Here is a 27,503-nt window from a genome sequence, read left to right as displayed (position 1 = left end):
ATAACATGTCATGTGTAATGCATAGTAAACGGCGTAAAAATATAAATAAAAAACAGCTGCTAAATTGTGTTTTTTATTTTTACCACCTCATAAAAATTTAAATAAAAAATTATTACTGTGTCAAATGTCCCCCAGAATGGTACAGATGGAAACATCAACTTGTCTTACACAAATATTTTAGCACCGCAAGACCTCTGTGATTTGTTATAATGGCTAAAAAATAAAGACCTGTGGTTGAGTCAGGTGACGCACTGCGGCCACATATGGGGGATTTATAGAAACATTGGATTAAGGGGTGTACATATTGAATTTTTCAGTGATTTATGGGGTTAAATAACATACAGGCCCCACAAATCCACTTCAGAACTGAACTGGTCCCTAAAATTATAGAATTTAAAATTTTCTGGAAAATTTGAAAAATTGCTCTCTAACTTGAACGCTAATTTGAAAAAAGCCCTCTAAAATCACCAAATGACGTCAACATAAATTAGAAATGTTGTAGATGTTGCATTAATAATCAGTTTCCGTGGCATGACTTATCTTTCTTAGAAAAGAAGAATTCGAAATAAAAAGTAAGAAATGTTAAATTTTTAAAATTTTTGTGCAAATATTGACTTTTTTACCAAAAACTACTGAGTGTATCAACAAAAGTATACCACGGATATAAAGAGAAATATTTTATAAAAAAAACAATCTCAGAATAAGCTTGATAGTTAAAACCATCGCAGAGTTATTACTACATAAAGTAACACAAGTCAGATTTGAAAAATAGGCCCTGGGCATTAAGGCCAAAACAGACTGAAGAGGCAAGGGGTTAATGGGGTTCGATATTTGAATAGTCGAACATCGTGGTCAGTTCAATTGGAATTTCTCAGTATATAAGATTTGGTCAGTAACAGTATAGCGGTAATATGTATGGTAACAAAATTTGCACTGGCTATTGCATTAAAGTATACAGTGTTATATCGCTTCTCGGCCTTTTGGCTAAGATCAAGTGTAGTATCTGTTCTTTTCAGTTTAATATCTGATACGTCCCCTATCTGGGGACCATATATTAAATGGATTTTAGAGCAGGAAGATGGAAAAAGAGCTTGCTCTATCCTCTCCAGGCATTGACCTGGTTCAGTGCACCAAAAAAAAAAAAAGTATACAGTGTTATAATAAATAAAAAAAGATTATAATACCTATTTTAATATAGATGCGGTGGCTGAAAGGTGGAACCCAAGAATGATTTCCTGTGGTGGTCCCAAGGTATTCTAGTCCGAGACTGCCTGCAGCCCACAGGATATGCTGAGATTTAGGCTACGTTCACACTGAGTATGAATCCGTCCGTAGAGCGAACCGCGAATATACGCATGTAGTTTTGAGGTTGATGCGTTCGCTGGAAAGTATACGATATACGGCCGCACAGTGCACATTACGTATAAGCTTACGGCCGGATCGTATACAGCGCCGTGAAAAATTAACAAGACCATTGTTTGAGGACGGAAATGTTGAAACTCACGGCCATGGATTTCCATGCGGTCCCGTACGAAGTACTTATTTCAGTCACATTGGACTTCATTTTTCGATCCAAAAGGTTCTGTGAGTTTTATTGGGCTGGGCGAAGATTTCCAAGTAAATGACCTGATTCAGATCGCTTTGAAACAAGCTAGGGAAGCATAACTCTACTATGGGCGTATGTTCGCGGTTCGTACGCATCCGGCCGCATATCTACTTTTCCCACGCCCGTAGTTTCAGCCGCAAATGTACGGCAGCGTACGAACTACGGCTGGACTCATACGCAGTGTGGACATAGCCTTAAAGTGCAGATGAACAGATAACTCGAGGGGTTGTGCTGTGATAGTACAACTCCCAGCTGTAGCTGTAATACTAGGGTTATACTGGGGTCTATAATGCTGGATAAATAATATTAGGGTCTTGGTATGATAGTGTTATGAACTTTATATATACTATATAATGTCAGAGAGGTTACAGTTTTCCTGCAGTAGAGCCACAAGGAGGCACTTTAGGCAGTTTCTGTGTTATTGTGGCCCCTTGGTGTAGAACAATAGAACGGTGCGGCCCTCAGACCAAAATAGGTTGTGCCCCCTGATATACAGCATTTGGCAGCTGTGTTACTATTCTAAATTATCACATTAATTTATCATCAATATTCATGTTCTTGATTATTATTATTTTAGGTTCTTTCAGGAACATTAGAAAATACTGTGGCTCCTCAGCATTTTGTGACTACTCCTTCTCTTATCTGTCTGGGTCTACAAAATATGATTCTACGTTCAGCTTCTGTAATGTGGATGGCTGTACCCCACCAGAGTCTTTCGGTATGTATAATGGTTTTATTTCATAAGAACATTAAACCATCTTCTTTCCTGTTGAGTTTCTGCTCCTGCCCCTTTAACAACATTAGGAAGGTGACAATGTTCAGTCTAACCCAGTGCTCTCTGCTGACATCTCTGTTTGCGACAGGAACTATCCAGAGCAGGAGAGGTTTTCTATGGGGAGAGCACTGTGTCACACTAAAAAGAAAACACCACTTCCCGCAGGACATACAGCAGCTGATAAGTATGGGAAGACTGGAGATTTTTAAATAGACCTCAATTACAAATCTATATAACTTTCTGAAACCAGTTGATTTGAAAGGGAAAGATTTTCGTTGGACAACCCCTTTAAATTAGCCTTTAAAGTAGAATATAGGGGAGGAGGTGGCCGAGGGAAAAGACGTCCACTCGGTTACAGCGGCGGTTCCCGCATCGCGACGCTCCGGCGCCCGGTTCCCCTCCGCTTCCGGGTGTCTGACGCGGGCCCAAGACGTGACGTCTCAGGTCCGCTCAGCCACTCAGTGAAGGAGGCGGGATCTGAGCGGACTTGAAACGGATCCCGCCTCCTTCACTGAGTGGCTGAGCAGACCTGAGACGTCACGTCTCAGGCCTGCGCCAGACACCCGGAAGCGACCAGGGACCAGGCATCGGAGCGCCGCAAAGAATCGGCACATTACAACTGTTATTCCAGGATTAGGAAACCCCAGAGGATGGGCCCAGTATGATCATAAAGTCATAGTGTTATTAGGCTATAATCACTCCTTCCGCTCCTCTATTGGAAACCAATGAGCTTCCAGCTATCATTAGTAACATTTAGAGATGAGCGAACCGGGTTCGGGTTCGAGTCGATCCGGCATTTGATTAGCTGTGGCTGCTGAAGTTGGATAAAGCTCTAAGGTTGTCTGGAAAACATGGATACAGCCAATGACTATATCCATGATTTCCACATAGCCTTAGGGCTTTATCCAAGTTCAGCAGCCACCGCTAATCAAATGCCGAAAGTTCGGGTTCGGATGGACTCGAGCATGCTCCAGGTTCACTCATCTCTAGTAACATTACATTCCCTGTTTATGCCTTTCACTCTATCTGTTTATTTGCAGTGGGGAATGGATTATATTGTCCTTTCTTTGATCCTAACAAAAAGTCTTCTGCAGTATTGGAATGCACAGGAGTCCAGACTAAATGCTACAATAACACAACAGAATCCTCCTCAGGTATGGACAATAACCTTGTGAGTGAGTTGTTAGTTAATAGTATTAGTAGTGAACCGATTAATTAGCGAGAGAGAGAGATATCATGTATAAGCATTGCAAAAAACACCACTGGAGCTGGCAAAAAGCTGACAATGGATGCTGTGTAAGGGTGCATGCACACTACGGAGTCCTGTTGTGGATTCCGTCGCTCATCCCCCGCTCGCGGCCGCACGCATCTCCTCCTGTGCCATAAACTCCATTCTAGACACAGACGGATTCTGACGTCCGCCTACAGAATTGACATGTCAAGTCTTTCGGCGGACGGCGGAATGAGCCTGGCCATAGAATAGAGTCTAAGGCACAGACGGAGATGCGCTTCGCCGCGAGCGGGGATGAGCGACGGAATCCGCAACGGGTTTTCCGTGTGGATTCTGCAGTGTGCACGCACCCTAAGGGCTAGTTCACACTGAGGAATCAGTGCTGAATAAGTGAGGAAAACGTACTTGCGGAATTCAAGGTAGAAATCTAATAGAATTCCCAGTGGAATCCGCAGGGAAAGTGTTCCGCTTGGAATCACCTCTGGCGGAACCTTCATCTAGGGGAGATTAATGGTATTTTCCATAGATGTGGCCCAGATGAATACCCATTTAAATTCTACCTCTAATTTGGGCAATATTTGTAAATTATTGTTAGCATTAATGCAATATCTTTAACCCTTAGGCGACCCTGGACGTACCCGTACGTCCAGGGCCACCTCCCTGCAGTCCCGCCTTCCGCCACCGCTGCAGTCCCGGGTGCTGCTCGTAGCCCGGGACGCGGCTATGCAAATTTGACAGCTGCATCTGATTACCGAATGCAGCTGTTCCCTGGTGTCAAGTGGGGAGCGATCCACACATCTTACCCCTTCCCGGCTCGGCACTCGATTGCTTCCGGCTGCAGCAGCCGGAAGCAATCGATGTGCCTATCTCATCGATCTGTGCTGCATATCTATGCAGCATAGATCTCAATGAGAGATCAGTGTGCTTATACCACAAAAGCCCTTGTTAGGGCTACTAGAAGACACAGCACAGTATATTAAGTTCATATATAGAGAAAATCGGCCGGCTACCTGTACAGCAGCTGCTTTATTCACACAGACAGGCAGCTGGTGTATATTCTGAATGAGTTGCACTGGATTTAGTTGCTCCTACAGTCTAACTGTTGCAGGACAATCTAAGGGATCGTTTTTTTTTTTGGAGTAGGGAGAGTGTGAACTTAGCTGATTGTAGGCAGGCAAGACCCCACAAGCCCTTTCCAGGGGTACTACAATACACAGCATAGTGTATACATCTGCATATACAGTGAATGGGCAGGCTACCTGTACAACATACTGTATATCTATATTCATACAGTGCACAGACTACCAGGCATCAGCTACTGTCCTTAGACAGGCAGGCAGTGTATCATTTTGTTGTATACACCTGTGTTGGCCTATTACGTGTAACATCTAAATTGTCGCAGTGCAGTACATAGCGCTCTGCGCCCAGCCAATAAATGAAGAAAGAAAGAAAAAAAAAGGCTACGTATCTGCCTGCATTATACGTCTACTTTTCTACCTATAATGTATACGCCAGTGTTTGCTTAGCTGCTGTTAGCTAAAAATTGTCGCAGTGCAGTACATAGCGCTCTGCGAACAATAAAAAAACACCAAAAAAATAAAAAAACATATCTGCCTGCGTTATACGTCCAATTTTCTACCTATAGGCTATGTTCACACTGCGTATATGTCCGGCCGCATATTTTACGCGGCCAGACATATACGTGTGAAACTCCGTCCGGGGATTTACGTAAGTTGCGGCCGGCTACGTACTGTCCGCGAACTTACATCCGTAGTCTACTTACGCTTCCCGAGCGCCGTACGTAGCAATCTGGCAGCTGTCTTTTACTTGGAAATCTTCGGCTAGCCCCGGACACCCCACAGAACCTTTTGGATCGGCAAAGAAAAGTGCAAAAATGAAGAAATCACCACTCCGTACGGGACCGCATGTTACACTATGGGCGTAAGTTACAGCATTTCCGTCCTCAAACAATGGTCTGGTTCATTTTTTACGGCGCCGCATACGATCCGGGCACCTACGTTCTTACGTAGTGTGAACTGTGCAGCCGTAGATCGTATACTTTCCATTGTACGCAAACTACGTAAATCTCCGGCCGCTTAGTCACGGAACGCGCTACGGCCGGAAACTTACGTAGTGTGAACTTAGCCATACTGTGTACGCCAGTGTTTGCTTAGCTGCTGTTTGCTAAAAATTGTCGCAGTGTAGTACATAGCGCTCTGCGAACAATGAAAAAAAACAATAAAATAAAAAAATTTATCTGCCTGTATTATACGTCCACTTTTCTACCTATAATGTATACTCCAGTGTTTGCTTAGCTGCTGTTACCTAAAAATTGTCGCAGTGCAGTACATAGCGCTCTTCGAACAATAAAAAACAAAACCGGGCTATACATTGTTACACCGTGTACACTACAGAACATGCAAAGTGCAATGCAAAAAACTTCAGTCAAATCTTTTATAAAAGTGCCATAAAAAGTGATATGGTGTGTTACAGGGCTGGGCTAAGGGGGAATTCACATGGGGCAGATTATTTTCAGAAATTTCAAGGGAAAATTACTGTCGGTACTTTATCCAAGTTTGTCAGAACAAACCGCACAACGAGTGATTTGTGGAGAAATGGTGAGTCACATGATGCCGGGAATGTTACTCCAAATTGAAAAAGTAGAAGGGGGGAGGGGGTTAATGCCACGGTCCTGCTCAGTCTAGTAAGTTAAAAAGATGCAAGTTATTGCGTTATCTGCGGCTCACAGGATTAAGTCACTACCCCCTCTGGTTCATCCTCTCCTACCTGTCTCCACCCTGGCTTGAGCCTTCCATAAATCGAATTTGAGTCCCTTTAGGTCAACTCTCTCCAAACATTGAAATGGACATCCCTGGGTTGAGTCTTGTATTGTTTCGGCATAATTTTTTTTTTTTTTTTAATGGCCCATTAAGTTGTTGGTTGAGGAGGAGGGAATAAGCTGAACCATGCACTTCATACACTTTGTTGGGTTCATAGGGGTGTATTGGAATTGTCTGTCAGAGCTTGAGGACACATATGGCACTTCACGTTTTGCTGCTTTCCATCCTTACAGATACAAAATCTGGGTTAACCCAGTGGCTGTTCATTTTGATAAGCTTCAGCTCTTCAGCAGTTGACGGCTGAGCTTATCCGTGATAATGGGTTGAATACCCTCTCAGAAAGAACAATGGCGGCAGGGCAGGCCAGCACCTCCTAGGCGTAAAGGTACAGTTACAGCCACGTGTCCAGCTTGGACACCTTTTTAATTGTAAGGAGAAGAGAGATCGGGGAGGACAGGGTTATGGTCGGCCAGGCACTCACTGAACACTTATCCCTTCTCCCTCCTACTCCTAATAGGCCCCGTAAAGGTGGAAGTTTTCCGAGGGGGTGCCATAAAAGTGTCACACACCTTCGAGAGTGTCCCTTTGATGGCTGTGGATTTCCTGGATGTCCCCAAACTCTGCCCGGAACTCTCCTGTCTGCCGCTAACGATGTTAGGTGGGAAGATTCCCATCATGTTCTGAAGCTGTGCCTTTTGTCGTATTACGTCAAAAGATTGTTCCTCTCTTCTACAGGAATAAGGGAAGATGCGTTATCGAGGATTGCGAAGATCCAGTATGCATCATTTACACAGGTGTCATTGAGGACTTGGTGACCTCCAAGTCCAATTTTGATTTCCAAGTGTCGAGCATTTTTCTCCTGTAGACTTTAATGGGATTCGATATTCGATCAACTAGTCGAGTATCGGGGTCTACTCGACTCGATATTCAAAAAAACAAATATTTCACAACTCGCTCATCTCTAATTATGATTTATTAAAGTGCCATATATTATAAAGGTACAATCTTCTTGTGTGGGGCCTCCATGTGCCTGTATGACCTCCCTACAATACCTGGGCATGCTCCTGATGATCTGTCTGTATGACCTCCCTACAATGCCTGGGCATGCTCCTGATGATCTGTCTGTATGACCTCCCTACAATGCCTGGGCATGCTCCTGATGATCTGTCTGTATGACCTCCCTACAATGCCTGGGCATGCTCCTGATGATGTTTCTGTATGACCTCCCTACAAGGCGTGGGCATGCTCCTGATGATGTGTCTGTATGAGCTCCCTACAATGCCTGGGCATGCTCCTGATGATGTGTCTGTATGACCTCCCTACAATACCTGGGCATGCTCCTGATGATGTGTCTGTATGACCTCCCTACAAGGCGTGGGCATGTCCCTGATGATGTGTCTGTATGACCTCCCTACAAGGCCCGGGCATGCTCCTGATGATGTGTCTGTATGACCTCCCTACAAGGCGTGGGCATGCTCCTGATGATGTGCCTGTATGACCTCCCTACAAGGCGTGGGCATGCTCCTGATGATGTGCCTGTATGACCTCCCTACAATGCCTGGGCATGCTCCTGATGATGTGTCTGTATGACCTCCCTACAAGGCGTGGGCATGCTCCTGATGATGTGCCTGTATGACCTCCCTACAAGGCCCGGGCATGCTCCTGATGATGTGCCTGTATGACCTCCCTACAATGCCTGGGCATGCTCCTGATGATGTGTCTGTATGACCTCCCTACAAGGCGTGGGCATGCTCCTGATGATGTGCCTGTATGACCTCCCTACAAGGCCCGGGCATGCTCCTGATGATGTGCCTGTATGACCTCCCTACAATGCCTGGGCATGCTCCTGATGATGTGTCTGTATGACCTCCCTATAACACCTGGACATGCTCCTGATGATGTGTCTGTATGACCTCCCTATAACACCTGGGCATGCTCCTGATGATGTGTCTGTATGACCTCCCTACAATGCCTGGGCATGCTCCTGATGATGTGTCTGTATGACCTCCCTACAAGGTGTGGGCATGCTCCTGATGATGTGTCTGTATAACCTCCCTACAAGGCCCGGGCATGCTCCTGATGATGTGTCTGTATGACCTCCCTACAAGGCGTGGGCATGCTCCTGATGAGGTGTCTGTATGACCTCCCTACAAGGCCCGGGCATGCTCCTGATGATGTGTCTGTATGACCTCCCTACAAGGCCCGGGCATGCTCCTGATGATGTGTCTGTATGACCTCCCTACAATGCCTGGGCATGCTCCTGATGATGTGTCTGTATGACCTCCCTATAACACCTGGGCATGCTCCTGATGATGTGACTGTATGACCTCCCTATAACACCTGGACATGCTCCTGATGAGACGGCAGATGGTCTTCAGAGGGATCTCTTCTCAGACCTGGACTAAAGCATCAGCCAACTCCTGGACAGTCTGGTGCAACATGATGTTGGTAGATGGAGCAAGACATGATGTCCCAGATGTGCTTAATGGGTTTTCAGGTCTGGGGAACGGGCGGCCAGTCCATAGCTTCAATGCCTTCATCTTGCAGAAACTGCTGACACACCCCAGCCACATGAGGTCTAGCATTGTCTTGTATTAGGGGGAACCCAGGGCCAACCGCACCAGCATATGGTCTCACAAGGGGTCTGAGGAACTCATCTTGGCAGTCAGACTACCTCCGAGCACATGGAGGGCTGTACACCCCTCCAAAGAAATGCCACCCCACACCATTACTGACCCACTGCCAAACCGCTCATGCTGAAGGATGTTGCAGGCAGCAGAATTTTCTCCCCTGCGTTTCCAGACTCTGTCACGTCTGTCACATGTGCTCAGTGTGAACCTGCTTTCATCTGTGAAAAACACAGGGCGCCAGTGGCAAATATGCCAATCCTGGTGTTCTCTGGCAAGTGCTAAAGAAGACCCTGCCACCAGGAACTAGCTCCTTTTTATAGGGACCACCTAGCTAGTGTTTGATTGGTGGGGCTGTGTGTGCAGAAGAGAGAAGAGAGGTGATAGGATAGAAAGAAGAGGGAAAGCACCTGCACCTGTAATAGGCAGAAAATACACATGTGATATACAACAGTAATACAGACAGTGACACCTAGGAGGGAAAACACATAATAAATTCCTAGTTCATCCCACTGTGAGAACCTGAGTTAGTTACTTTTCCCAGGTGCATAGAAAACTTGTGGCACACCTGTGCTGGGACATTACAATATTGCGTCACAAACACTAAGCCACAGCTTCTCTTTGACTCTTTATTGCAGTAGGAGACCCAAGATTGTGCATAAGTTGCTCCACAGACAAATTACCAAAACGTAACATGCTCACGAGGGGTCTGCCAGCACCAATGGTAGGGCCTGAGTGCTGACAGATTCCTCTTAATTCTCTCTACCAATCCATCTGTCTAGGGATGGTACAAAGAGATGCAAAGCTGTTTACGTTTCAGCATCTTACAGTTATTTTGCGATGAGAGCGTCACCTCTCTTATCGTTTTTTTTTTCTATCACACTAAGTTGTATTATATGTATATGTCCACACTATTATACCTACATGGGTATTCCACTCCCAGTTGACACGATGCTGGTGTCAGCAGACTGTGATTGGTTATTTTTGATTGATTGATTAATTGTTGTGGTTACTCCATATATACATAAACTGTACACATGTAATATAGGCTTTAAAAAGGCCCCTAGTGGGTCGAAACGTTGACACAGTGTATGCTGCTTGAATAAATATTCATCACTTTCACTACTGGATGCTGTCGGATCAAGTTTTTCCATGATGTTTAGAGGTCTCTTTTTGGGATTGGATACCTTCTGATGTGCGTCCCTCTTCTCCTAATGGTGCGTTTACACGAAACGATTATTGGCCCGATCGTACGATTAGCGATGTCGGATTTACGATTTTCTTTTTCATAACGATCAGCGTTTAGAAGGTACGCTATATCGTACGAAAATTCGCTCTGCGATCATTTTGCGATCGTTTAAGCCTCTCACAAATTGGTTAGATCGGCGAACGACTGTTCACACGGAACGATTTGCGAATTTTTTGCGTACGGTGAACGACGATTTGATGACCTGTTGAAAGATCAAAATGTACGATTTATCTTGTGTCGTTCGATCGTTCGCTGCGTTTACACGTATGATTATCGTTCGAATTCGACCGTTATCGCGCAAATTCGCACGATAATTGTTACGTGTAAACGCACCTTAACAGAGAGGCATCATCTCTACTGAGCAGGTGCAGTTGGACAATTCTATTTAGTGGCCTTTTTCTACACGCCATACAGCATGTGTACAACCTGAAACGTGAATGAAGGGGGCGGGATCTGAAGAAGTGCAGAGTTAGTGCAAAACAGCTGTCATCACTAGCGGGGGTGTTGGCGCCCTCACCGTCTGTAACAGCCTTATGTTGTGAGCTAAAATACACCCAAAATAAAGAATTACGCACAGGAATGGCCAGTGCCCTTATTCTATGTGGATTGTCAAGATCAGTGCATTTTCCAAGTGATCACCATATGATTTCCATGTGCGATGCCCTGGCCCCTGGGGGCCACTTCCGCAGTGCTGGTGTTATGAGTGGGCAATGACCGGGGCAGCTGCAGGGGTTACACTTGTCACGGTATAGGCCTGAGGGTGGCACAGCTGTAGGGCCGGTCTGTGGGATCTGCGGGTGATGATGGGCATGCGATTCTTCGCTGCACCTAGTCAGGGCACCAGTTAGTGGACACCAATGCCAGGGTTCAGTAACAGCGGTTTTATTATAGATGAGGTAACTAGTAGCAACAGTTCTGTCCGGATGCAACCGGGTATATAGCAGGCTTTGACAAATAAAGCAGGAGTGGTGCTGCATAGGCTGTGAGAATACGTGCCGGATGATGGGAGTAGGAGTATGAGAGAAATAGCGTTGCTGGGTGGATTAGCTTGAGAATAATACTTGCTGTGAATCCTTGTAGCGATGAGGAGAGATAACGGAATGACACCCAGATGAGAGAGAAGACTCCGGACACTTGAGCAGGCAGATACAGCCGAAGACTTGAATACAGCAGAGCACTCGATCCACACTTCTAGTGGTGAAGTGGGAGCTGCAAAGAAGAAGTCCAACTCCTTTGAGGCAGGAGAGGGACTAGACACATCCTCCTTGCTTGGAAGCAGGGGGAAGACTAACTTGTTAGGAGGAAGTGGGAGGTCACATGGTTGCTCCTGGCCAGAGCTAGTCGGCCATTGGAGGAACCATGGTTACAGGGCACTGGCACGGTCACGTGATCAACAGCCCCACTGTACAATGTAATAATACACAGGAATACATGAGAATACACATGAGAATGCACATTACCAGAGAATACTAGGGGAAAACCAGCAGCAGTTGCAGTGCAAACACTTACCAGAACAGGCATTGACACAGCAATAGAAATGGCCATAATAGGAGTAGTAGTCTGCATGTTCTGGGACACTGCACATGAGTGACTAATACTCACATCAATCACCTAATCTGACACCCTGGTGAGAGTGGTGGTTCCGACTACTATATATTATGTGCAAGTTCACATGATAAATCTAGGGAGATCTGGGTACCATCTGGCAGTACAAGAACCAAACTTCCCCCTTAGACCACAGTCATATGGCACTGCTGCTCCACACCCCTGTTATCTGGGACCTTTCCTCCAAATCCTTTACAGCCAAAAGGGGTAGTGGGCACCCCTCCTTTAATGGACCCCTTTCTACAGACGTAGTACCCTGTGAGACCTCCCTACCGCAGGCTGTCATGACAAAGGAGAACAAAAAACCCTCACCAGGCCACCATAGTCACATTGTTGTAACAAGGGTCCTGAGATGTACACAAAGGGGGCGGGATCTGAAGAAGCACAGTTAGCCTGAAACAGCTGTCATTACTTGTGGGGGTCCTCGCTGTCTGTAACACTGGTGAATGCCCTTGTATTCTTTTCATCTATGTGGACTCCATAGATTTATGTCATTTGATATTTGTTATTCTTAAAGGGAACCTGTCAGCCCCCGTACCGGGGTGACAGGCTCCCGACCCCAAGTTAGAGACCCCTATACTTACCTCATCCCGCCGGGTCCCGCTTCTGGAGGTGGTCGGGTGATGAAGATCTCAGCCGCTGCAGCCCGGCGCGCGCGCTGAGAGATGAGTCCAACACCCATAGAGAATGACGGAGCGCTGGACTCTCCTGTCATTCTCTATGAGTGTTGGACTCATCTCTCAGCGCGCGCGCCGGGCTGCAGCGGCTGAGATCTCCGGGACCCGACCGAATCCAGAAGCGGGACCCGGCGGGATGAGGTAAGTATAAGGGTCTCTAACGGGGGGTCGGGAGCCTGTCACCCCGGCACGGGGGGTGACAGGTTCCCTTTAATCTATTTGTAATTATTATTATTTATTTATAAAGTGCCCTCAATTCCAGAGCGCTATATGAGCGATAAGGGTAACAAAGAGGAACATTCCAAGATCAAGAACACATTACATAAGGGCAAATGACAAAAGGGTACATGGCCTCTATAAATTTTAATAAAGAGGCTGCTATGACCATATATTTCATCATTATTCTGAGTGTTCTCTGATTTGCTGGTTAATAGGGGAAAAGGGGAAGGGGACATGCCAGGCAGATATGGTCACCAGAGGTGGGTCAGGTCTTAGCTGGAGAGAACTTAGAAGGTGGACAACCCCTTATAACATTGCAGTGTTTTCTTACTTCATTACAGGAGATGTTTCTTCTTCACTTGGCTGCGCTAGTGACGTCTTCTGTTCCAGATTGATTTCATTGGCTGCCCTGAGCTCATGTCAGAATGCAACGTCCCCAGCTACGAGCTCTTCTACAACAGCCACAAGGACAACTACAATTGCAATAATCGATTCCGCATATCTCAATAAGTGGCCGTCTACTCTGTATTCTTGGGGCCTCTTGTTACTGCTGGGATTATTTTCGGTGTGTATCTAATAGAATTCTAAACTTCTATATATGAAACAAAAAATTAAGGTAAAAAAGCAAATAACTAATACCCATGTATTATCTTATACAAGTGACCAGTACAAAGCTTTACAACAGCAGACTGAAAATGTCAGTGTAAGGGAAGCATTACCGAATATCTATAGTAACATTTCATTAATAAACCAGTAATGAATCCGACCCAGTTATCATATAGGGGGAGATTTATCTAACTGGTGTAAAGTAGAACAGGCTCAGTTGCCCCTAGCAACCAATCAGATTCCATCTTTCATTTTTCAAAGAATCTGTGAGGAATGAAAAGTGGAATCTGATTGGTTGCTAGGGGCAACTGGGCCATTTCTACTTTTGATAAATCTCCCCCATAATCTCTGTTACTGGATGGTGATAGAAAATTGTGTAAAATGGAGAACTGAGTAATTGGCCAGAAAGTAAATTATAACCTAGAATGTGCGTCTGTCACCTGAAGGGATTGTCCAGGATTATTGGTTGGTTGTTTCTTTGTCCAGCATCAGCGTCTTTCTTGTCTCTTGATAAGTGATCCTGTCCTCAATCACAGACAAAGTTCCTGTAGTTGATTATGTTCTTTGGGTTCTATATTTTGCTTCTTGTTTTGTGAGACTTTCTATTCTCTTACAGCATAGAAAGTAAGTATAAGACTGTGATATTGTATCTTCCTAATTAAATGACTGGAAGAGATAGAAAATGGGCTGAATAATTTTCTACAATAAACTGTAATTCTAAAAAGTCTCTGACTTGAATAAAAAATTGCACATACATATTCATCAATCTGCCATAATGTAGACAGCGCCGACAGGTGGCGGACATGAATTATCTTGTGACAACTATTATGAACTGTGCCAGCCATGGTGCAACTGGAAGGTGCGTATCTTGGGGGAGATTTATCAAACATGGTGTAAAGTGAAACTGGTTCAGTTGCCCCTAGCAACCAATCAGATTCCACCTTTCATTTTCCAAAGAGTCTGTGAGGAATGAAAGGTGGAATCTGATTGGTTGCTAGGGGCAACTGAACCAGTTTTACTTTACACCATGTTTGATAAATCTCCTCCCTTGTGTCTGGTGAAAAATTCTGTCGGGTTAGGGGGCATACTACCAGGGGACAGTGCTAACGTGGGGGGTTGTAGGCTTTCTACTAGGGGATAGTGCCTACGTGGCACTATCCCCTGAAATAAAGACTGACAACATTTTGCTAAAAATTGGCCGTGGCACTTTAATAAGGGTTAGCATAAAACATAACTGTTAAGCAACCATAAATAAATAAATAAATAATTAAAACTCTCAAATAAATAAACCATTAAAGCCTAACAGTTCAAGGACCATGCCTGCCCCGCAAAGCAGGGCGACAATACCCCAACCGCCTGGGCCTAATGCCCCGGCCCCACACCCACCAGTGCCACAGCACCCTGCTCAATGATGTTACCGAAATGTGCATTCAGTATGTCGTTCCCTATGTCAGATAGATGAACTAAATCTCCTTTATACAATCCCGGGAGGAACCCTTCTAGCTCCACATGTCTGTAGGAGAAACCCCCTATAGAAGGCATAAACTTAGCAATAGTGTGATTGATCCTCTTTCTAATTTTATCATAAAAGGAAAGCCCTTTATCAATCCACTCTAGCCTGGGAACAATTTCGGAAAATACAATGCATGAGTCAACGAACAAACATTTGAACAGGGCCAAATCCCGCTTGATGTCCCATAGTAATTCTAGTGTCTTAATTTTACCAACATCATTTCCCCCTAAATGTAATATCAAGATGTCTGGAGGGGGCAATACAGCGGCCAGCTTACGCAAGGTACTATACAACTCCCTCCAGCGCAGCCCACTATATCCAAACCACATTACAAAGAATTTATTAATGTGTAAACCCAGGTTCTCCCCATAAGGCCGACTATGAGCTCTCTTAGCTGCCCAAGCAATATAAGAATGGCCAACGATCCAAACAATTTTCCTAGGACCTGCAAAAAAGATAAGAGCAATTAACTAATTACCAAACCTGGGCGAATATACAGTTTGAACCGATTTGAATCCCATCTACCCAATTTTTTAATCAAAGAATCATCCAAACCCAAGGAAGTAAATAAGGCACATCAAGACTGGTCCAAAAACTCTTCCACTGAAGCCAGGCTGACGAGTAGGCAGCCCATGTAGAGCCTGCCAAAGAATTCCTGATAAGGCGCGCTGTCAGTCCCACACTAGGGACCACAGATGCGTCGGACACGCCATCCCCAACCTGTCTGCTCCCGGAACCAGACGTCTGAATTCTGTAAACTGACGGCGGGAGAGAGCGTCAGCAACTGTATTATCAACGCCCCTTACATGCAAATCTTTCAACCATATATTGAGCGACATACAATAAAGTACGATGTGTCGCAATAATTTAACTACAACATCAGATTTAGAGGATAAGCAGTTGATAGCATAAATGACGCCTTTATTATCAGAGCGAAGCAGGATCCTTTTATTTCTGAAGCTACTACCCCAAATCACTAAGGAGATTAACACTGGGAATAGCTCGAGGAGAACAATATTCTTACAAAGACCCGCCTTTATCCACTCATCCGGCCACGCCTCTGCTGACCACTGTCCATCATAATAGGCTCCATACCCATATGCCCCCGCCACATCAGTGAACAGATTGATAGCACTAGCTTCCACAAACTCACCTTGGAACAGGGAATGACCATTAAATGTATTAACAAATTCAAGCCACATGCTCAAGTCTTCCTTGAGAGGTCTAGTTATCCGGATATGTGCGTAAGGCGATTTCATACCCTTAAGTGGCTGCGTACAGACGCTTAGAAAATATTCTCCCCATTGGGATCACTCTTACAGTAAAAGCTAACAGACCAAGCAGGGATTGTAGTTCTTTCAATGTAACCTTAGACCAGGGGCGTAACTAGAAATGGCTGGGCCCCATAGCAAACTTTTGATTGGGGCCCCCCCCGCCCCCCCCCCCCTCTCGATCGACCACTATGCCATCAACACACTCAGCTCTACACAGGTCCTGTACACCATATAAATTACAGTACAGTTACATCAGGTGACTTACAGGAGACGTCTTCTCTGATCGGAGTTCTTCCCTTTTCATTTTCTTTTCCATCTGTCCTGGGCCGTTATGAGAACTTCTCCGGGCCACGAATCCACAGAATCTGCCAGACAGACATATTAGGCTCCACACTCTGTCACCATCCTCATCTCTACCAACTGCACATCTGTATTGGCCCCTTTACACCCACATTTAGTGGGTAGGCTGACTCTATGTGATCCCATTTTAGTATATGGCCCTCCTCTCTGTCGCCCCTCCTTATAGATAGCTTCCTTATGTTGCCCCCCTCCGCTGTCCCCCTTATAGATGCCCCCCCATGTTGTCTCCTTATAGATGGTCCCCTATGTTGCCCCCCCTATAGATGGCCCCCTCTTCCCTTATATTGTCCCCTTATAGATGGCCCCCTTTCCCCCTTTATTGTCCTCTTATAGATGTTCCCCTCTCCCCCAATGTTGTACGTTTATATCCCCCTCTCCCCCTATGTTGTCCCCCTCTCCCCCTATGTTCTCCCCTTATAGATGGCCTGCTCTCCCCCTATGGTGTCCCCCCCCTATAGATGGCCCTTCCCCCCCCCCCCCCTTCCTTATAGATGCCCCCCCCCTTCCTTACAGATGTCCCCCTCCCCCCCTTCCTTATAGATGGTCTCTCTCTCCCCCCTCCCTTATAGATGCCCCCCTCTCCCCCCCTTCCTTATAGATGCCCCCCTCTCCCCCCCTTCCTTATAGATGCCCCCCTCTCCCCCCTTCCTTATAGATGCCCCCTTCTCCTCTCCCCCCCTTCCTTATAGATGCCCCCTTCTCTTCTCCCCCCTTCCTTATAGATGCCCCCTCCTCTTCTCCCCCCCTTCCTTATAGATGCCCCCTTCTCCCCCCCCTTATAGATGCCCCCTTCTCTTCTCCCCCCTTCCTTATAGATGCCCCCTCCTCTTCTCCCCCCTTCCTTATAGATGCCCCCTCCTCTTCTCCCCCCCTTCCTTATAGATGCCCATGCCCCCTTCTCTTCTCCCCTCCCCCCTTCCTTATAGATGCCCCCTCCTCTTCTCCCCCCCCTTCCTTATAGATGCCCCCTTCTCTCCTCCCCCCTTCCTTATAGATGCCCCCTTCTCCCCCCCCTTATAGATGCCCCCTTCTCTTCTCCCCTCTTCCTTATAGATGCCCCCTCCTCTTCTCCCCCCCTTCCTTATAGATGCCCATGCCCCCTTCTCTTCTCCCCTCCCCCTTCCTTATAGATGCCCCCTCCTCTTCTCCCCCCCCCTTCCTTATAGATGCCCCCTTCTCTCCTCCCCCCTTCCTTATAGATGCCCCCTTCTCTCCTCCCCCCTTCCTTATAGATGCCCCCTTCTCCCCCCTTCCTTATAGATGCCCCCTTCTCCCCCCCTTATAGATGCCCCCTTCTCCCCCCCCTTATAGATGCCCCCTTCTCTTCTCCCCTCCCCCCTTCCTTATAGATGCCCCCTCCTCTTCTCCCCCCCTTCCTTATAGATGCCCCCTTCTCCCCCCCCCTTATAGATGCCCCCTTCTCTTCTCCCCCCTTCCTTATAGATGCCCCCTCCTCTTCTCCCCCCCTTCCTTATAGATGCCCATGCCCCCTTCTCTTCTCCCCTCCCCCCTTCCTTATAGATGCCCCCTCCTCTTCTCCCCCCCCTTCCTTATAGATGCCCCCTTCTCTCCTCCCCCCTTCCTTATAGATGCCCCCTTCTCCCCCTTCCTTATAGATGCCCCCTTCTCCCCCACCTTATAGATGCCCCCTTCTCCCCCCCCTTATAGATGCCCCCTTCTCTTCTCCCCTCCCCCTTCCTTATAGATGCCCCCTCCTCTTCTCCCCCCCCCTTCCTTATAGATGCCCCCTTCTCTTCTCCCCTCCCCCCTTCCTTATAGATGCCCCCTCCTCTTCTCCCCCCTTCCTTATAGATGCCCCCATCTCTCCTCCCCCCTTCCTTATAGATGCCCCCTTCTCCCCCCCCTTATAGATGCCCCCTTCTCCCCCCCCTTATAGATGCCCCCTTCTCCCCCCCCCCTTATAGATGCCCCCTTCTCCCCCCCCCCTTATAGATGCCCCCTTCTCCCCCCCCCTTATAGATGCCCCCTTCTCCCCCCCCCCTTATAGATGCCCCCTTCTCCCCCCCCCCCTTATAGATGCCCCCTTCTCCCCCCCCCCCTTATAGATGCCCCTTCCCCCCCCCCCCCCCGAGGAAAGCAAGTTTAAAAAAAAGAAAAAAACTCACCTAACAACACGCTCCCCCGTCGAGCCTTCTTCCTGTCACCCCCTGTCTGATACGCGGCTGCCGTCTGATGCCGCGTCCTAGCCCCGGCAGCGCGCGTATCATAGAGTTCTGTGTGGGCCTGTAGCCGCGACTTCCGGCACACGTCTCTGTGCCGGAAGTCGGGGCCGCAGCACAAGCCCACACAGAACTCTATGATACGCGCGCTGCCGGGGCTAGGACGCGGCATCAGACGGCAGCCGCGTATCAGACGGTGGGTGACAGGAGCGCTGTGGACCGGTCCCGTGCTCCTCCTGGCCCAGTGACTCCTTTTCCCTATGGTTGGGGAAAGGAGTCTCCGGGTCGGGAGGAGCACGGGACCGGCCCCCGGCTACAGCACCCGGGAGGCATGCTCAGCCGCCGGGTGCTGCAGGATATGTCAGCTCCAGGGGCCCGCGTCACGGGCCCCTGATGCGGCGGGGCCCCGTAGCAGCCGCTACGGCTGCTACGGCGGTAGTTCCGCCAGTGCCTTAGACTTACACAGACAGCGCTCTAACGCCTGTCTGAGCTTGACTAATTTGTCTGTGGGCAAACGAAACTCCATCTGTACTGTGTCCAACGTAATGCCCAAAAATTCAAGACAATTGCAAGGTAACACCGTCTTGTCCTCTGCTAAAGGAACGCCAAACTCAACTGCAATACTCCTTAAAAAAATTAAGCAGATCCAAACAAGCCGGTGACCCAGCCCTACCAATAAATAAAAAGTCATCTAAATAATGGACTACTGCTCCATCTGGCACTCCCTGCTGCACTACCCAATGCAAAAATGTAGAAAATGTTTCAAAGTAAAAACACGATAACGTAAAGCCCATAGGCAAACATTTGTCAAAGTAAAACAAATCATCAAAACAAAACCCCAATGAATTAACCCCTTAACGACATCGGGCGTAAACTTACGCCCTCGCGCCCTGGTACTTGGCGCATCAGGGCGCAAATTTACGCCCGATGTTTCCCCGATCGCTGCGTGTTCGCACACAGCGATCGGGGAAGATGGCCTGCTATAAATCATAGCAGGCCATCTTAGCTTCACGGCACGGGGGGTGGTTAACACCCCCCGTGCTTACGATCGCCGCTATAGGCTGATCAATTCAGATCAGCCAATAGCGGCGATCGGAACCTTTCCGGGTCATCGGCGACCCGATGACCCGGAAAAAAATGGCGGTCGGTGCTGTCCGAGGACGGCACCGACCGCCATTACTGTAAAAAGTTATGGTGATCGCCGTGCCACCGGCCCGATCGCCGTGAACGGCCGCCCGGCCGTTCACGGCGATCGGGCCGGTGGCACGGCGATCAGAGTCCCACAAAATAGTAAATACCTGCCCTGGACCCCTCAGCTAGGTAGCCGAGGGGTCCAGAGCAGGTATTTGTACATTACTCACCTGTCCCGGGCTCCTGATCGGCGTCTTCCGGGTTCGCGGCGTCCTCGTCTTCGTTCGGGTCTTCGACTTCCTCCGTGACGTCACGTTCGGCTTCTCTCGGCTATTTTCGGCTCCAGCCTCGGCTTTTTCCGTATTTTGCGCTCTGCTGCCCTCTAGCGGCTGATATGTGTAATACACTTATCAGCAGCTACAGGGATGTTCAGAATGTAGAAATTTTTTTTTTCAAATTTTTTTTTTTCTATTTTCCGCACTCTATCGCCGCTGAGTGTTGATCAGCATCGCACGAAAGTGCGCTGCTAATCAGCAACTCCTCCTTTTTGGCGTAGGGTGTTTTTTTTCTATATTCTACTGCCACGGTCTGCTGATAAGTGCCGCACATAAGTGCGGCATTTATCAGCAACTCCTTTGTTGGCGTAGGTTTTTTTTTTATACTTACTGTAAAAAAACACGTAAAAAACACTACATTACACCACACTACATTGAATAAAGTTTGACACTACACCACTACATACCCCATATACTAGTCCCCATATAAAGATGGCCCCCAGGGTGTTTTCGGCGTCAGAGGGATACGTTATTATTGCCTCCGACACCGAAACAGCCAGTGAGGATGAATGGGGGGATCCTTCTTTCCTCCATTCATCCTCATCATCCAGTGACGTGTCTGGGGGTAGCGTAGCGTACGCTGCCCCCCAGACACGTCTTTTCTGCCAGTACCGTCCCAATAAGAGATGACGGTATGGTGTGAAATTGTACAAACTGTGTGAGCGTACCTCAGGGTACACTTACAGATTTAGGGTACGTGCACACTGCGGAATGGCAAAGGATAACCCTTTGTGCATTCCGCAGCTGGCACCCGCCGGCGGACTGATGCGGGCGCATGTCTCCACCCGTGTCATAGACTCCATGTTATGCACGGGCGGATTCCATCGTCCGTCCAAAGAATGAATACGTTGGACGGAGAGCGGAATCCGCCCGTGCATAGAATGGACTCTATGACACGGATGGAGACGCGCGCCCGCATCAGTCCGCCGGTGGGTGCCAACTGCGGAATGCACGAAGGGTTATCTGTCGCGATTCCGCAGTGTGCACGTACCCTTGGAGTGTATGTAGGAAGGGACACCCGAATCCAGCCCCAGATGCCCCCAGATGCCCCCCCATCCTCGGAACAAGTGGGAAGATCGTCCGGGAACTGATCTTCCCACTGCTGGATAAAGGTCACCACCTGTACAGGGATAACTCTTATACCAGCACCCCCTCTTCCGCTCCCTCGCTGCCCGAGCTACTGTAGCTTGCGGCACGATACGAAAATATCAGAAGTAGTAATAGCGCCCTAATATTTAGCAGCCATGGAGCGGACCCAGCGCTTCTGGATATGAAGGACCCCGTATCGCACCAGGGAAACATTTTCCAGGTGACGTCCCCCACACTGGAGAAAGGGAGACCCCAGAAGAAGTGCAGAGTGTGGGGTAACAGGGGGATCAGGAAGGACAACATTTTCCAGTGTGACACCTGTCCTGATCCCCCCGGCCTCTGCATACTGGATCGCTCCAAGGCGCACCACACGTCATTGGGGTTCTACATTATCTAAATTCTGTCCCTTATTCCTATTTCAGGGGTCACGTTGATCCAGGGTTATTCTGATCGCCATTATGGAGTCGGGAAGGAATTTTTCCCTGTGATGAGGCTACTGTCGTCTGCCTCACGAGGGTTTTTTGCCTTCCTCTGGATCAACACAGGTTGAGTTTGATGGACACCTGTCATTTTCAACCTTATAAACTAATAATTGGCCTAATACCCCCAAATAAATTAGAATGGTCCCTTTTCCCCAGCTAAGTAGGTATGGCCGCCATTCCCATTAGAGGATGCCATGATGCAATTACAAAGCCTCTGTGCGGCCAGGACAGTAGAAACCCCCCACAAGTGACCCCATTCTGGAAACTACACCCCATAAGGAATCTAACAAGGGGGGCAGCGGGGATATGGCCCCCTGGTGACGGCCACATTTGGGACGTGAAAATGAAAAAAATGGTATTTTTTATTTTCTCGGCACATGTTCTACGTAAGTGCCCGTCACCAGTGGGGTCCATATGCTCACTGCACCCCTTGTTAGATTCCTTATGGGGTGTAGTTTCCAGAATGGGGTCACTTGTCGGGGGTTTCTACTGACCTGGCAGCACAGGAGCTTTGTAATTGCGACATGGCCTCCATCCTCCATTCCAGCCTCTAAATGGCGCCCTGTCCCTTTGGTGGCTTTCCCTGTGCCCATATGGCACATTATGCCCACATATGGGGTATTTTCGTACCTACCCTACACGTTTCGAAACTACCCTACACGTTTTGTGTTCATTTTCTTTTTTAACCCCTTGTGGAAATGGAAAAAAATCAAGGCTAGACCAACATTTAGTGTAATTTTTGTAAAATTTTTACTCTAAATCATTAATCTTGTCATGATTTTTTCATTTTCACAAGGGGTTAAAAGATAAAAAAAAACATTTAATGTGTAGCGCAATTTCCCCTGAGTACGGAAATACCCCACATGTGGACATAAAGCGCCATGCGGGTGCAGGGTAAGCCTCCAAAGAGAAGGAGCGCCATTTCGTTTTTGAAGGCTGGATTTGGATGGAATGGATTTCGAGGGGCCATGTTGCATTCAAAAGGCCCCTGTGTTGCCAAGACAGTTGAAACCCCCCACAAGTGACCCCATTATGGAAACTGCACCCCTCAAGGAATGTAACAAGGGGTGTAGTGAGCATATGGACCCCACTGGTGACGGACACAAATGTGGAACAATGTGGCGTAAAAATGAAATATTAAATTTTTTACACTATAATGTTGGTTTAGCCTTGAATTTATCATTTTCACAAGGGGTTAAAAGAGAAAAAAAAAACAAAATGTGTAGAGCAATTTCCCCCGAGTCCGTAAATACCCCACATCTGGACATAAAGCGCCATGTGGGCGCAGGGCAAGCCTCCGAAGGGAAGGAGCGCCATTTGGATTTTGGAGGTTGGATTTGGCTAGAATGGATGATGAATGCCATGTCGCATTTACAGAGCCCTCGTGCTGCCAAAACACTGGAAACCCCCCACAAGTGACCCCATTCTGGAAACTACACCCCTAAGGAACCTAGCAAGGGGTGCAGTGAGGATATGGACCCCTTGATGACGGGCACATTTGTGCCATGAAAGTGAAAAAATGAAATTTTTCCCTTTCACGTCACATTGTTCCACATTTGTGCCCGTCACCAGTGGGGTCCATATGCTCACTGAACCCCTTGTTAGATTCCTTGAGGGGTGTAGTTTCCAGAATGGGGTCACTTGTGGGGGGTTTCCAGTGTCTTGGCAGCACGAGGGCTCTGTAAATGCGACATGGCCCTTGAAATCCTTTTCAGTGAAATTCAGCTTCCAAAAGCCAATTGGCGCTCCTTCCCTTTGGAGGCTCGTCCTGCGCCCCCTTGGCACTTTATCGCCACATGTGGGGTATTTCCGTACTCGGGAGAAACTGCGCTACACATTTTTTGTCTTTTTTTCCCTCTTATCCCTTTAAGAAAATGAAAAATTGAAGGCTAGAACAACATTTTAGTGTAAAAAAAAAATTTTTCTTTTTTCAAGCCATATTGTTCTGAAAATCTGTGAAGCACCTGTGGGGTCCAGATGCTCACTGCACCCCTTGTTACATTCCTTGAGGGGTGTAGTTTTCTAAATGGTGTCCCTTTAGGGGTGTTTTTTAGGTTTTGGCACCCCAGAGCCTCTGCCAACCTGAAGTGGTACAGTCAAAAATGACCAAATATAACGGAGGCGTTGAAATTCACTAGGCGCTCCCTTATATCTGAGGCTTGTGGTTGCGTCAAATAGCGCAATAGGGCCACATATGGGGTATTTCTATAAACTGCAGAAACGGGACAATAATTATTGGGGTGCATTTCTCTGGTAATAGGTTTATAATTATGAAAAATATTGGATTACAATAAAATCTCTGCACAGAAAATTAAAATTTTCTAATTTCTTACACACTTGGCTTTTATTTCTGTGACTCCCCTAAAGGGTTAAAACACTTTCTGGATATGCTTTTGCAGAGTGTGGGGGGTGCAGTTTCTGAAATGGGGTGCTTTGTGGGGCTTTCTAACATACAGGCCCCTCAAATACACTTTAAACCTGAACAGGTCCCTAAAAATATCTGATTTTGAAATTTTACAGAAAATTTGGAAATTTGCTGCTAATGTTTTAAGCTCCCTATTGTCTAAAAAAAATGAAAGATAGTTTAATAAATGCCGCCAACATAAAGTAGACATGTTGCTAATGCTATTTAATATATAATTTATGTGGTATAACCACTTTCTGTATACGCAAAAAAGTTTCAAAGTTGGAAAAATGCAGTTTTTCACATTTTTTCACATTATTTGGTTTTTTTTCATAAAGATTCATTATGAGTATCGACTCCAATTTACCAGAAATGTAAAGTACAATATGTCACGAGAAAACAATCTCAGAATCAGCCGGATAGGTAAAAGCATCCCGAAGTTATTAATGAATAAAGTGACACTGGTCATATTCATAAAATTTGTCTCTGTCATTAAGGCCATTTCAGGCCCGGTCCTTAAGGGGTTAATTACATATCTGTGACTTTTTGATCACATTTTATTACAATTTGTCTGTATTTGATAGAACTAAAAATCAGCAATTTTGCGCTTTGGCATTTTTTTTACACTAATGCCAGTTATCGTGTGAGATCAGGAATGTAAAAATTTATTTTGTGAGATTTAAACTTTTATTATGGGAGGTTTAATGAAAAAACTGCGCGGCTGCGACCGACGATTTCAAAACATCATACATTACATGTCGAGGCTGCAGGTCTTCTCCCGGTCCCGCGCCTCAGCAGCTTCAGAGCGGCCTGTCTAAGCTGACAGACCCCTCAGCCAATCACTGGCCGGGACCGCCGTGGCCAGTGATTGGCTGAGCGGTCTGTCAGTTCAGACAGGCCGCTCCAAAGCTGCTGCGGTGTGGGACCGGGAGGAAGAAGAAGACCTGCGTCTGGACAGGTAATGTATGACACAAGGGCTGCAAGGACATTGGTAACGATGTTCCTGCAGCCCTCGCTAAACGATTGTCGGCTGTGGAATAGGCCCAGTAAACGAGCGCCGATCCATGGATCGGATGGATGAATCTATGTTTCTTAGGATATAATTGCAAATTTTATTTTATAGTGTAATGAATCATGATAACAATATTACACTACATTATTCAGTTGTCACTTGTATTTTTTTTTATTATTCTTGATACATATTGTTATTACATCATATTTTACCCTCTGTAATCTGGGTGTACTCCATACTCTTTGCTGAAACTACCTTGTTAGTAGAGAAGGATCAAGGCCGGACTGGGCATTTGGTAGTTTGGACAAATACCAGAGCAGTATAGTTGTGTAGTATTTGTGCATGTACAGTATAAATAAAATGTGCATGTGCAAATGTGTGCCATGTTTCAAATCAGAGGCGTAGCTAGGATTCACGGGGCCCCGTAGCAAGAAATTGTAAGGAGAATATATTGTAGCCTGAGGGAGAATCCTGCCTGAAGCTACAAAAGTGACCGACAGAGCAGAGAGCCAATGGCTGCTTGTCAGTCCACTGTTTTTAACTATAAGGGCCCATTAGGAGCCATTATGGTTAAATACATAGGTGCAGGAGCAGACTACCTTCTGCTTAACCCCTTATGTACTACAGTGTATAAGTCACTCAATGTTCCGAAGACAAGAAGATCTCTGATTTACTGCTGGTGCACTGATAAGGGGTTATCAGTGCAGTGAAGCAGAGATCTCTTTGTCTTCTGCTTGTTAACCCCTTTTTTTGTGTTGCAGCAAATATTGGGTCACTTACACACTGCAGTACATAAGGGGTTTAGCAGAAGGACACAGGAGGTTCTTCCTTGTGCATCCCCAGGCCCCCTCCCCCTTGGGCCCCATAGCAGCTGCCTACCCTGCCTCTATGGTAGCTACACCACTGTTTCAAATGTATTAATGGGGGGAGGGTGTGAGTAGCATGAATATAATGGGGTGAGATTTATCAAGATTCGTACGCCGGTCTTAAATTCAGCCCTACTGTCAGTAACTTACCTGACCGCGCTCCAGCGTCGTCTGGCCCGGCTGGAGCGCAGCACCGCCCTCCTTGGCAGGGCCAGGTGACGTCACGGAGACCCTACGGCGTCCCTAGTAACCAGGGGAGCCGCGGGTCTCGCGTCAGTAAGCGTCGCCCGGCCAAGCAGCTGAGTGCTGTTGGCTGAGTGACGGATCTCTCTGCCACTCAGCCTGCAGTGCACCAGCTGCTATGTGTCTGGATTCAGGAGGCCGGACCAATCAGCCTTTGGTCCGGGCTCCTGATCCAGTATAAAGTTTTGTCAGTGCCAGCCTCTAGTCGCTGGCTATTAGTTGTCTCTGATCCCAGCTCCCCAGTCCCTTGTATTCTGCCCTATCCTTTCTCTATTGTCTTGCCTGGATTCTGACCTTTTGCCTGTCCCCTGACTCTCCGTTTGGTTCCGATTTTGTACTGCGTTGCTCGTTTGGTTTCTGACTCGGCTAGTTTCCTCCCCGCATTGTGTTTGTCTGTCTGTCTGCGTTTTATGTTTTGCACGTATACAGCATAGGGATTGTCTTCGTGGTTGTCCGCGACCGCTTAGGGTCGACCGAGGCAAGTAGGCAGGTGACAGTGGGTGGGGTCAGATTCAGGGCCCACTGTCGAGTGTCTTGTCTTCACCTGCCATTCCTGACACCTACCCTCTATTCCCCAACCAAATTCGCTATAAGACGCTTATCTCTTAGTGAATCGGGCTGGCCTGGCCCGACCCTGCGTCCAGTGTACAAAGTCTACACCTGCTTTTGGTAGGTGTGGATCTGAATTGTAATTTATGCCAAGCAAGCATAAATCATGACAAATGACCCCCTGCCCGGGATACGGCAAGCATACGCCAGGGAGAAGGTGCACCTTCTCCCTGGCAAAAGCCCTAGTTTTAAGTTGTGGATGTCGTGGGTAAGTTGCATGTAGTGTGTATGTTAGTGGCACATGCAGTATGTAGTGGGTATGCTAGTGGCACATGCGGTATGTATTGGGTATGCTAGTGGCAGTGACGTGTGCGGTATGTAGGGGGTATGCTAGTTATGCAGAATGTATGTAGTGGGTATGTTAGTGGGCGCATGCGGTAAGTAGTGGTAATGCTAGTGGCGCATGCGGTATGTAGTGGGTATGCTAGTGGCAGTGGCGTATGCGGTATGCAGGGGTATGCTAGTTGTGCAGGAGGTATGTAGTGGGTATGTTAGTGAGGCATGCGGTATGTAGTGGTAATGCTAGTGGCGCCACTAACATTCCCACTACATACCTGCTGCACAACTAGC

At 47.2% G+C, this 27,503-nt stretch overlaps 1 pseudogene; it reads left to right on the top strand.

The window, feature by feature from the left end:
- Positions 1-964: 964 nt before the first annotated feature.
- LOC138770171 (U2 spliceosomal RNA) lies at positions 965-1,136 on the top strand (annotated as a pseudogene).
- The last annotated feature ends 26,367 nt before the right edge of the window (positions 1,137-27,503 follow it).

Source organism: Dendropsophus ebraccatus, chromosome 12, assembly GCF_027789765.1.
Source record: "Dendropsophus ebraccatus isolate aDenEbr1 chromosome 12, aDenEbr1.pat, whole genome shotgun sequence".
Lineage (NCBI taxonomy): Eukaryota > Metazoa > Chordata > Amphibia > Anura > Hylidae > Dendropsophus > Dendropsophus ebraccatus.
The sequence above is the reverse complement of the archived record's forward strand: the minus strand, read 5'-3'. Positions and strand labels throughout refer to the sequence as shown.